Below are 14,155 nucleotides of genomic sequence, written 5' to 3' on the forward strand. Positions count from 1 at the left end.
TGTGGACTTCTAAAATAGGATATAATTGAAAAACTGGATAGTAGCTTATAAGATGGAAGGAGGGTGGTTAGAATTAAAGTGTTCTGAGGTGCCTTTATTATTCAGAAAGTGGTTGAAGATACTGTTTAAAGTATGTTGAATATATATGGTAAAATTTCAAGTGTAACTGCTAAAAATAGTAGATAGGGAATGAATCATTGCAAAGGATAAGAAGTTTAAAATAATGGAATAGGAATACAGTAACAGTACAAAAGGAAGAAATTAGGGGTGGAGAAGGGCAAAATAGATAAAATCATAGTAACAAGTTAAGTAATACTATTAAACTTGAATAGACTAAACCCAGTTCAACAACAGACTGATTAAGTTTTTAAAATCCAGCTGTAGGCTAGGTTTTTTAAAAGATGAAAACACAGACAAATAAAATTTGTCTAGCTTTGGTGATATTAAATCCAAATTAGATTTTATGGTAGTATTATTAAAGATGGAGAAAGCCACCAAATGATAAAAGGATCAATTCACTAGAAATAAATAACAATTTTAAATTTGCATATACTTTATAAAATGACCTCAAAATACATAAATTATAGGGCTAGACCAACAACTTGAACAACAGAGTGGGAAATTTCACCAGCTCTCAATTATTGGTAAATAAACCAAGCCAAAAATGAATGGAAAACCAAACTTGAATAATACAATCAACATACTGATTCAACACATTTAAAATAATCAGCAATTAGAGAATATTCTTATGCATTTTATATTAGCGAAAGTTGACCATGTATTGGCCATGAAATAAATTACAGTAGTTTTAAAAGTCAGTATTAAATGGGTAATCAGAAATAAGTTTGAGATCAGTAAGAAATGTTAAGTTTTTTAAAAAGCATACATTTACATGTTTTAAAAACAAATACTTAGAACTTAGTTATAAGTACCGCGTTTGGAGAAATTGGGTGGTACAGCAGAAACTGCACTGAAGGAAATGACTTTAAATGCTTAAATTTTTTAAAAAGCTTGAGTATGTAACTTAAGAAAAGAACAACAGAATAAACAATGTTGAAGCAAAGAGATACAGGCAAGAGAAGAAATCAATGAATTAGAAAACAATCACAAAGTCAAAGTTGTCTTCATGACAATAAAATTGGTGTAATTGAACAAGAAGAAAACAGGGCCCAAGTAGACAACATAAAGATTGAAAAGGATTCTTGGGGCACCTGGGTGGTTCAGTCAGTTGAGCTTCAGACTTCAGTGCAGGTCATGACCTCACAGTTGGTGAGTTTGAGCCCTGCATCGGGCTTGCTGCTCAGTGCAGAGCTTGCTTCAGATCCTCTGTCCCCTTCTTTCTCTGCCCTTCCCCTACTTGTGCGCTCTCTCAAAAAACATAAAAAAAAAGGATTCCATAGATATAGCAGAGATGAAAATGCTGAGACTGACAGAAGCATCTTAATATATTTGAAAACTTAGACAAAATTGATTAAGGTCTAGAAAAATACAATTTCCTTAAATTGTCTAAAGAAGAAATAGACAAGCTAGATAGACTTATTCGATAGTGTTGACAAGTAAGTAATGAAAATTTTTTTGACAGACTAGCCCACATCTACAGATGTTTCTTTTTCAAGGACAACACTATTTAAACATCTCATACAAACTCTTCCAAAGAATCTTCAGCTCATTTTGTGGATCCAGTATAACTACTGATAGTAGAATTAGATTATTCCTACATTCAGTAGGAGAAAAGAAAATTCCAGATTCATCCCACACATTAACAGATATTAAAACCAAAAGCACTATTGATCAGCTGAATTCAACATTATATAAAAAAGGATAGTGCAGTATGACTAAGTTGTATTTATACATTTAAAATCAGGAACTCAATAAGGATGCTTTTATCACCACTTCTATTCATCACTGTACTGTAGACATAATGAGCAAAGGACAAATCAGACATTTTAAGAGGTTGTGACTGAGCACATGAAAAGATGTTTAATCTCATAAGTCATCAACTAAGACCATGGTGAATATCATTTTACATCCAGTAAAATGAAAAGTTAAGAAATACGACAATATTAATGAAGAAGATTTGCATCAAGAAGACATTTACAGGTGGGGTTGTAAATCAACACACAGTTTGCCCTGGAAGGCAATTTGGCAGTATCTTTTAAAGTAAACCATATACATACTCTAATACCTGACCATTCTACTTCTACATATATACCTTAGAGAAATTCTTTCCATATGTATACAAGAGTACATCTGTGAGAATGTTCAAGGCAGCCTTATTTGTAATCACCCAAATGTTTATTGACAAGAAATGAAAAATAAATTATGGGTTTTGTAATTTAATTTAATAGGGAGAATGACCTGAGAAAGCAAGTCTCAGAAGCCTGCAGTATGATAGATAGCTTTTATAAAGTTTAAAAACAAGCAAATCTCATCTATATTACACAGGAACACATGATATATATATTTTTTTTTAATGTAGCAGAGTGATACAAAAAATTCAGGATGTTGATTACCATTTCAAGGTGGGACTAATGGCAGAGCAGGAAGACAAGAAGGAACATATGAATAGATGAAACATTATTGGTGATTTTTTAGTTCTTGAGTTGAAATGGGTTACTTGATACTCACTTTATGTACCTGATGGTATTAACATATATATTTTTTTTCTTGGTTGTCTACTACTAACAAATGACCCCCAAACTTAATTGGCTTAAAACAATGACTGTTTCATTTTTTTTTCCCCCCACAATTTTGAATTGACAGGAATCAGGTTGCTCTTCACATGGTGTAGGCTAGAACTACAATTTTCTAGGAGCTTGATTAGGTTTGAGACATCCAAAATAGCTCATTCATATGGTTGGCAGTTGATACTGGCCATCAGCTGGGAACTCACCTATCACACCTCAGTTTTCTTCTGTGTGGCCTGTGTGGCTTGGGGTTCTTCCATCATGGTGACTGGGCTTCTTCCTATCGTAATGACTAGGATTCAAGAAGTAACACCCCAATTGTGAGCATTCCAAGAGGAAAGAAGTAGGACCTGTGCGTCTTTTTGAGGCCCTGGCTTAGAAATCTCAGAACATCACTACATTGTATAGGTCAAAGTAATCTACAGGACCAGCCTAGATTAAAGATGAAGGGGAAAAAACCTTTACCTCTCAATGGGTATGCATATATGAGAAGGAAAGGATTTGATGGCAACCATTTTTGGAGATGATTATCATAATATACCCTGTGGACTCTGGGCATAGCAGTTCATGTTCCTGATGTGGAAAATGAATTCACCACCTCTCAAGACACCTTAAAAGTTTCATCTTTAGATTCAGGCTCAAGGCCCATAATCTCATCATTTGAATCAGTTTCAGGTACATGATGAGCCACCTTTACTTCAGCTCTTCTCAATATGAAGATGCATGAACTAAGAAACAAGTTTTCTTCCCCATATATCCATATGGTAAGACCGGCAATAGATTCTTGTCTGAAAGGAGGGAAAATGAGAGGTACAAAGCAGGAAATGGTTCATAGCAATTCTGAACTCCCAACTGGGCACATGTCTCTAAAATCATCATGATTCTAGGCACAGGGAGTATATGTTAATTAGGGCCTAATTCTCAGCTCTGGCCCTTCCCTGTGAGATTTTGACTGTAATCTGAGTTGTCCTTTTCCATGACAGTGGCTTGTTTGAAGTTGAATAGCTTTCTCAACTTGCTTCCTTGTCTTTGAAGGTTGAAGGCCCAGAAGCCTCTTTTTATTTTGAACTGCCTCTTCCTTTTAGACCAAACTGATGTAATTCCTTTAAAAATATTGTGTATTTTCTATGAATCAAATTATAATCCACTCCATTCAGCAAAAGGCACACCCACAAATCTGTTCAAGATAGGCCTCTCCCTCTACTTTGAGCTAAGTGTCAGGATGCTGAAAGACAACATCCTTAAGAATCAGGTACCAATTGCCTTGCTGAGTGGACTAAAATAAAATACATGCTTATAAGATTCTTAGAAGTCTTTTTGTCTAGCTAAGAGATCTATGAGGCACTGGATTAAATATTTCTGAAGTCTTAGAGGTTATTCTAGCTGTACTCTCGATCCTAACTTAACTTGTGCTTTGTTTTACTTGCAATTCCCTAGAGTTGAGCATTGCCCAGAGGTCATTTCCTCCTCTAGAATTTCTTGCTGGCTGGAAAAAGGTGTTCAGGGCCTTTATATTTCCTATAAAGTTTGCTCCAAAACTGAACAGTTTCTTACTTAGTTCATCTCTCTTTCCATCTCTGATCAAAGCCAGTAAAAGTCAGTTGGAATTTTCAGTATTCTGTCTGGAAATCTCCTTGGCCAGATCCACAAGATTATTCAGTTATTTCTTCCAGTTTGTGATTTCCATAAGTTCATTAGTTCTACCTTTCACATTACTGCATGTGAAAGTGCCTTTCATAACAAAGGTTGCCTTTCAGTAACAATTTTTTCATTGTTCTTGCCATCATTGTTTCCTGAAGGCCTTAAAGCTTTTGTCTCCTTCTAAGTTCCCATGTTAAGGCTACATGTTTTGGCTTTGGCCCAGTACTACTTTATTTCTAGGCACCAGTTTCTATTTTGGTTATCTCTTCATAATCATCTCAAAACTTACTGGCACTAGCCATTTTATTAATGGTTTTATTATCATTTATAATCATTTATTTATGATTCTATGGATTGACTGGGTTCAGCTGGCTCAGCTGAAAGGTTCTGCTCCACATGATGTTAGCTTGGGCTTCAGTTATCTAAGGGCTGTGACATCCAAGATAGCTCATCCACATATTTGACAATTTATCTGCTGTTTTCCACATAACCTCTCCACGTGGCTTAGTCTTCTCAAATCATGGTGGTTGGATTCCAAAAGGAAGAGCCCCAAACATCAGTGTTCAAAAAGCAAGGAAGTGGGAATTGTTACCTCTTAAAGGACTGGGCTTAGAAATCCCAGAATGTCATTCCTCTATATTCTATTGGTCAAAGCAAACAGGGCCAGTATAGTTCCTAGAGGAGAGGGAAAAGAAGTTCACCTCTCAATGGAAGAGTAGCACATGCATACGGGGTGGGAAAGAATTAATGACATTCATCACAGGAGACTTATTATACATATATTCTTTAGTATATGTAAAATATTAAAAATGATAAAAAATACAAGAGAAAGGAGAGAATTCAAGAAGTTACTTAGGGAAATAATTACTATTATTACTCTAAAAACATAATCCATATATTATCCTTACCACAAATTTTCTATTTCTTCCTGTTTCAGTTTTGGTAGTGTATATGTTTCTAGGAATTTGTCCATTTCTTCCAGATTACCCATTTTATTGCCATATAATTGCTCATAATATTCTCTTATTATTTTTTTTATTTCTGTTGTGTTGGTTGTGATCTCTCCTCTTTCATTCTTTATTTTATTTATTTGGGTCCTTTCCTTTTTCTTTTCGATCAAACTGGCTAGTGGTTTATCAATTTTGTTAATTCTTTCGAAGAACCAGCTTCTAAGTCAGCCAGGAGGAGGTCAAACTTTCACTCTTCGCAGATGACGTGATACTTTATATGGAAGACCCAAAAGATTCCTCAGTGGGGAAAACTGAAAGCTTTCCCCCAAGGTCAGGAACAAGACCGGGATGTTCACTCTCGCCACCCAGGCTTCCCAAACAAATAATTTTTTTAAAGCAAGTATAACTAAATTAATATCAGGCAAACAAATTTACAGTCATTTGTAAGTGGTCATTACATAATGATAAAATGGAATCTTTTGCCAGGAATATCTATCAATTTTAAACATATATACCTAATAAAATGTCATAAAATATCACAGCACAAATTGATAGAATACAGGGAGAAAGTGACTAATGTACCATCAGAGATTTTAGTACAGTGCTTGCAATCCTTGATATATCAAGATATCAACAAAAAATTAATATCAATGTAGATATTAACCACATGATCAACAAGCTTGATCTAAGGGAAATATATAAAATACTGCAATCAGTAATTAGCCAACTAATCATTCTTCCCCCTCTAGCACACAGAGATTTTCAAAAGTTAATAAATTAGGATATTGTAAGACAGATTACATTTAGGAACACAATGCAATTAAGTAGAAATTAATAACAAATATATATTTGTTACCAAAACAAGTGTGTGTGTGTGTGTATACAACTAACTCCTGTGTCAAGTAATAGAATTATACTGTAAATTTCAAATTATTAAACTTTCACTCTTTGCAGATGACATGATACTTTATATGGAAGACCCAAAAGATTCCATGAGAGAAGGGAAGGGGAAAAAATAGTTTCAAACAGAGAGGGAGGCAAACCATAAGAGAATCTTAAATACAGAGAACAAACTGAGGGTTGATGGAGGGGCAGGGAGAGGGGAAAATGGGTACTAAGGAGGGCATTTGTTGGGATGAGCACTAGGTGTTGCATGTAAGTGATGAATCATGGGAATCTACTCCTGAAGCCAAGAGCACACTATATACACTGTATGTTAGCTAACATGACAATAAATTAAAAATAAAAGTTCTCTCCAGTCCACCACCAAAATGAAAACAAAAAAATAAATTTTTAAAATCTCTTAAATGTGCAAAGTAGTCTGATTGCAGAGGCTAAGACTTCCAATACTATGTTGAATAACAGTGGAAAAGGCAGATTGAGGATGATATTACCATTGGGTTGTTCATATATGGCTTTTATGATCTTGAGGTATACTCCTTCGATCCCTACTTTCCTGAGGGTTTTTATCAAGAAATGATGCTGTATTTTGTCAAATGCTTTCTCTGCATCTATTGAGAGGATCATATGGTTCTTGTCCTTTCTTTTTATTGATGTGATGAATCACATTAATTGTTTTGTGGATATTGAACCAGCCCTGCATCCCAGGCATAAATCCTGCTTGGTCGTGGTGAATAATGTTTTTAATGTATTGTTGGATCCAGTTGGCTAATATCTTGTTGAGGATTTTTGCATCCATGTTCATCAGGGAAATTTGTCTATAGTTCTCCTTTTTAGTGGGGTCTCTGTCTGGTTTTGGAATCAAGGTAATGCTGGCTTCATTGAAAGAGTTTGGAAGTTTTCCTTCCATTTCTATTTTTTGGAACAGTTTCAAGAGAATAGGTGTTAACTCTTCCTTAAATGTTTGGTAGAATTCCCCTGGAAAGCCATCTGGCCCTGGACTCTTGTTTTTTGGCAGATTTTTGATTACTAATTCAATTTCCACCAAAAAACTGCTAGAATTGATTCATGAATTCAGCAAAGTTGCAGGATATAAAATCAATGCACAGAAATTGGTTGCATTCCTATACACCACCAATGAAGCAACAGAAAGAAATCAAGGAATTGATTCCATTTACAGTTGCACAAAAAACCATAAAATACCTAGGAATAAATCTAACCAAAGAGGTGAAAAATCTATACACTGAAAACTGTAAAAAGCTTATGAAAGAAATTGAAGAAGACACCAAAAAATGGAAAAAGATTCCATGCTCCTGGATAGGAAGAACAAATATTGTTAAAATGTCGATACTACCCAAAGCAATCTACATATTCAATGCAATCCCTATCAAAGTAACATCAGCATTCTTCACAGAGCTAGAACAAATAATCTAAAATTTGTGTGGAACCAGAAAAGACCCCCGACTGGCCAAAGTGATCTTGAAAAAGAAAACCAAAGCAGGAGGCATCACAATACCAGACTTCAAGCTATACTACAAAGCTGTAACCATCGAAACAGTATGGTACTGGCACAAGAGCAGACACTCAGATCAATGGAACAGAACAGAGAACCCAGAAATGGACTCACAAACGTATGGCCAACTAATCTTTAATGAAGCAGGAAAGAATATCCAATGGCATAAAGACAGTCTTTTCAGCAAGTGGTGCTGGGAAAACTGGACAGCGACATGCAGAAGAATGAACCTGGACCACTTTCTTACACCAGACACAAAAATAAACTCAGAATGGATGAAAGACCTCAGTGTAAGACAGGAAGCCATCAAAATCCTTGAGGGGAAAGCAGGCAAAAACCTCTTTGATCTTGGCCACGGCAACTTCTTACTCAACTCGTCTCCAGAGGCAAGGGAAACAAAAGCAAAATGAACTACTGGGACCTCATCAAAATAAAAAGCTTCTGCACAGTGAAGGAAACAATCAGCGAAACTAAAAGGCAACCGACAGAATGGGAGAAGATATTTGCAAATGACATATTAGATAGAGGGTTAGTATCCAAAATCTATAAAGAACTTATCAAACTCAACACCCCTCAAAAAAATAATCCAGTGAAGAAATGGGCAAAAGACATGAATAGACACTTCTCCAAAGAAGACATCCAGATGGCCAACTGACACATGAAAAAATGCTCCACATCGCTCATCATCAGGGAAATACAAATCAAAACCACAATGAGATACCACCCTGCACCTGTCAGAATGGTTAACATTAACAACTCAGGCAACAACAGATGTTGGTGAGGATGCAGGGAAAGAGGATCTCTTTTGCATTGTTGGTGGCAATGCAAGCTGGTGCAGCCACTCTGGAAAACAGTATGGAGGTTCCTCAAAAAATTAAAAATAGAACTACCCTACAACTGAGCAATTGCACTACTAGGCATTTATCCAAGGGATACAGGTGTGCTGTTTTGAAGAGACACATGCGCCCCCAAGTTTATAGCAGCACTATCAACAATGGCCAAAGTATGGAAAGAGCCCAAATGTCCACTGATGGATGAATGGATAAAAAAGATGTGGTATATGTATACAATGGAGTATTACTCAGCAATCCAAAAGAATGAAATCTTGCCATTTGCAACTACGTGGATGGAACTGGAGGGTATTACGCTAAGTCAAATTAGTCAGTCAGAGAAAGACAAAAATCATATGACTTCACTGATTTGAGGACTTTAAGAGACAAAACAGATGAACAAAGGGAAGGGAAACAAAAATAATATAAAAACAGGGAGGGGGACAAAACAGAAGAGACTCATAAATATGGAGAGCAAACTGAGGGTTGCTGGAGGAGTTGTGGGAGGGGGGATGGGCTAAATGGGTAAAGGGCATTAAGGAATGTACTCCTGAAATCATTGTTGCACTATATGCTAACTAATTTGGATGTAAATTTTTAAAAATAAAAAATAAAATTAAAAAAAGTATTACAAAAAAATAAAAAAATAAATGTGCAAAGTGGAAAAAATGATGGGAAAATCACATCTGTATTTATTTTTAATGAATGTGAATGTAATGTACAGCCATGGTCTTATGCTTCTAAATTTCTGTGGGACTAACACACTTTATTAGTATTAAGTCTCTGAAATTCAAGTTCAATTTCATGTGTGATAATCATTGCGTGTTGAAAGTGCATTAATTTGTTAGAACAGGAACCCTGTAGAGGAGATAATCATGCCATGTCAGCAATGAATAAATGTCAGCCTTAAAAATGAATTACTGTTTTTGAGATAACATGATTAAATCAAGCTAGTATGTGCTCAGGGATTGGGAGTAGGGAGTGGACATTTTGAAAAATAAAATAGCCTAGGGTGAAACACCTGGTTTTATGAAAATGATTTTTTAGAAGCATTATCTTTATACTATGAAAAAAAAGCTCTGAAAGATAAAAAAGACTTTGATACTTGTTATAGATGAGAGCCTCAAGTAAAGATATTTATTTTATGTTTATGATATCAATTTATGTTTCCTCTGAATGCTATTGCCCAAATAAGGAAAATCCATAAGTGAAAACTGAGATTATGTGCTATATACCTAAGACTTGTTCTGTCTACCAGGGCCATGGCCACCACGGTAATTTTGGAGTTGTGCGACCTACCGAAGCTTTATCTGGATTCCAGGTAACTTTCTTTTTTCCCTGAAGAATTGACATGGACATGAAATATATTAAGACAGACTTTCTAATCTTAGGGAATCCCAAATTTTGTTGATAATGTATGCTTTGTATTGGTGACTGGTAAACAAAGAGTATAATGTATCTTAGAGCATAGGCACTAGGATTGGGAGACCAAGGTTAGGTTTAGACTCTACATCTTACTAGGTGTATAAACCTGGACAAGTAAACTAACCATAAACTTCAATTTCTCCATCATCTGTATTAATTAACTCATTTAGTGTATGTGTGTGTGGGCAGACCCTTTCTCAATGTATATGTATACCAAGTCATGGTGTTGTATCCTTTAGACAACTTACAATGTCAGTTACACCTCAATAAAGCTGAAAAAGTTTTGTCTCCATCCTTGAACAGGACATATTAAAACCTTTGCTGTGCCCTCCTCTTAGGGCAGTTGTGAGAATCAAATGAGATAATGTATGTTATGTATAACATTATATTATATATAATATAAACCATGAAATGGAGAAAGTGTTAAAGAGGTAGAGTTGAAAAATTGGAGGTCTTGAAGAACATATACTTTGAGAGTGAAAGTAAGAGGAAGAACAGAATAGAGATGACTGTATTTAGCTAATCAGAGGGGCATGAATGGATACTGATTTCTTCACTGAAATCCAATATCAGCTGGGTTCCAGAATATAGGATCTCAAACAGTAATACATAAACAAAATAAAAATAAATCCCCATGTCTTTTAATTTTAGGAATGTGTGCTCTCCTAGATTGCAAATCTTTGAGAAGAAAGAATGACTATATCTTACCCATTTTTATCACCTACTTCCTATATCTAACATAATTACTTGTATGTATTAGACACTCAAAACTTGTGGAAAACCAGTGTAGATAAAGAAAACAAAGAAAATCAAAATTTTATCGTGAGGTAATAGTTTACAAGATATATTTGAACAACTAAGTATATGATCATGATTATATTGTACAAAAAAAAATTCAGTATAATAGTCCTCAAAACTCTGTAGATTTTTTTCTCGTGTGTGTTAATATTTATTTCACACTTTTGTTTTTAGAAATAATTTAACTTATATTTATCATGGTATCCTCAGTCAACTTGAAATGACAATTTTTGGGGAGATCTCTCATTCAATTCAAATATTTAGAATTTTTAATAAGGTCCTTATATGCAGGAATGTGTGTGAGGTGTTTGGGATAGATGAATTGCATCCCACCATCTTCGTAAATTAGCTTCTATTTACATGAGCATATCTTTCAGAGGTTGTATCTATGTACTATATGTACCATTATACTTCATAAGTATCTGTTAGTAATAGTAATAATAATAATAATAATAATAACACTTGAGTAATACCTATGTAACAGGCACTGTTCTAAGTAGTTTGTTTACATGATTTATTCACTTTTTCCTCACAGTCCAGTGAGGATGTGCTATGATTATCCTTATTTGACAGATGAGGAAATAGGTACAGAGAGGTTAACTAACTTACTCAAGATCACTGAATTAACCAGGTAGTCTGGCACCAGTGCTCAGGCTATTAACCACCATTACTAATATATACATGGATATAGATGCAGGCATTACCTATTGCTTGTTTAAATGTCTCCTTTCTCTACTGTAAGCTCCTTAAGGTCAGGAACACTACATGGCACATTGCAGCTCATCCATAAATATTTCATGAACGAATGAATGAATACGCTTCTCACTAAGATAATTTTGCTGTTCCCTAAAATATTTCTCTTATTTTAATATTACTTTGCAACTGACACTCTTGGTTCTTCCAAGGCTATTCCCCTTATTATTTGGGTGGTTTGTTATGAGGCATGTTACAGCATTTTAGACCTTTACATTTAAACTTCATTCTTTTGCTGAGACAAAAATGATCTCTTTTCCTGCCAAACATAATAGCGGAATGAGTGTTTACATGAGGGGAGTTTGTAATCCAGGATTTCTGCAGCAGCGGGTTTCAGATATTCTAGTCAAATCCTGCCTTTTGTCCGACTCTTTCTGATGAGTGTTACCATCAAAGCTGCATTCTGGCATCCATTAGTCACCAAGTGCTTATTTTGAGAATGGTTGCTATCATCACTTACTCCCTACAAAGGTGCCACCTAGTTACTTTTGTTTTGGCAATTATGGGTTAAATACATTCCTGGGTTCAGTCCTGCTTAAGCTTGCTAGTTCTCTATTTTAAATGCACAGTTGATACAAGAGTAAAGCTTTCATTGAAGGAAGCTTTCAAAGCACTCCTTTTTATTCTTCTTTTTAATAGATGAAACTTTTTTCACTGCTTAGCTATGCTTTTCTACCCCTGCCCTACAAAGCTGTATCACATTGTAGTTAAAGACTAGCGATTGAGAACTTACATTCTTAAAATATTGTTCTCTTTAAAGATATCCATTTGACTATCATTCCTTACTGCCTTGTCATCATCTTTTTAAGTATTTACTTCCAGCTCATGGAATTAATGTCAATCTAAAGAGACATTCCACTAAGGAGTTTTTTCATTATTAATATCTCATATGAAGATCCTGTTTGTTTGTTTGTTTCTATGGCTTTTTGAGTCCATTAATTCTCTAGCAGAGAACTCCATAAAGGATTAACAAATTTGTTAGCATTGTTTGATAGGAGAAAACAGTTGGACTATTTTTTTTTTGTTTCTTATTTTATATGTAATTGCCCTGCATGTATCTCTCCTAGAACTTTTCCTCCTTGTGATATGTCTAGAATTCACCAACTTAGAAACAGGCCAGAGGATATTTAAAATGCCTTTCCCAATTTACAAAGAGGAATAGAAGATGGAATTTTAGGTTCATTAAAAGAAACTACCAATTGCAATGACTATATGTTAAGGACTTGTCAATGTATGCTGGCCATAGCTAGGAATTCTATATTACCCATATTTGTATCACCAATATCTACAACAATTACAGGCCTTCTTTTTCTTTCCCATTCTTTTTCTCCTTTATTCTCTTTCTCCAGTTGAGACACAGGGTTTCGTAGTCTAGGAGAGAGGTGAAAGTAGAAATGTGAATTTGAAAGTGATCTGAATGTAAGGTGATATTTAAGACTATGGACAGAAGGGGGCTACCTTGGATGAGTGTTTGGCAAAGAAGACTATTCATACTTAAATGAAATAGTCAGTAGGATAGAAAGCAAACAAACAGTGTATTTTGAAAGAAGCTGAAAGAAGTGACTCAAAAAGAGGGGAGGTGAGCAGCTCTGACATATGTTTATTAAGAGATAGAATAAAATAGGGAATAAGAATTGCCCACTAAGTTTGACAATATGACTTCAACTGTAATTAGAGTGTTTGAGACAAAGGCTGGATGGGAGTGGGATGAAAAAAAAATGGAAATGAAGACAAAGATAGTGGCTGTAGATAGTTCTTTTGAGAGATATGACTGTATAGGAAAGCAGGGAACTGAGGAATAGCTGGAAATTTTAAATTATAGTTAGGTATATTTTACATAGTGGGCAATTTTAAAATTTATTTACAAGCCAATATGAATAGTATGACAAAGAGAAAGGGTGAAACATGATGAAATGAGAGGGAAAACACTTGCAGGAGAAAAATGGGTGAGAAGGTTGGCTCTACTGCTCAGTTTAGTCATGAGTCTCAGCTGCATGGACACTTGCGTTATAACGTCAGTGGAAACAGTGTTTACATGCAGGTGCACATTGTAGATTGGTGATGGAAAGGTGAAGTAGGGCTCGTCTGATAAATTCTATTTTCTCAGTGAAATATGAGGAAGGTGAAGTGCTTGAAGTAGGAAGAAAATCTATAAAAGGCTTAAGGAATGAGAATCTATAAAGTCTTCATTTAGGAAACTGGAGACTAGAACTTGTGACAAAGTCTGATTTGAACATTGGTCCACCAGGGGAAAATAGGCAAAACTGTTTTAAGCACACTTCCTACAGGGAGCCAATTTTTGATGATTTATCAAGCACTATGTCTTCATATATGGGCCTTAGTGCTTCAGCTCTCACTCACCATTATTTCCTACAGTGATTCAGACCCCTAGAAGTTTCTTTTATCTTCTTGCTCAGTTCATTCATGCATTTAAAAACATTTTTCAAATTATATTTTATTTTGCATTTCCATTTGTTTGTGTAGGAGGAGAGTTTTGCAAGTGTTTTCAAGAGAAATAGATCTCTGAACTTCAGTTTCATCATTTTTAAAGTCGAATAATACTATCTACTTGTGGAATTGTGGTTAAGAATTAGACATTATAGGGGCTCCTAGGTGGCTCAGTTGGATAAGCATCTGACTCTTGATTTCGATTCAGGT

Source organism: Panthera pardus, unplaced genomic scaffold (assembly GCF_024362965.1).
Source record: "Panthera pardus isolate Hobbes unplaced genomic scaffold, ASM2436296v1 HiC_scaffold_21, whole genome shotgun sequence".
Taxonomy (NCBI): Eukaryota; Metazoa; Chordata; class Mammalia; order Carnivora; family Felidae; genus Panthera; species Panthera pardus.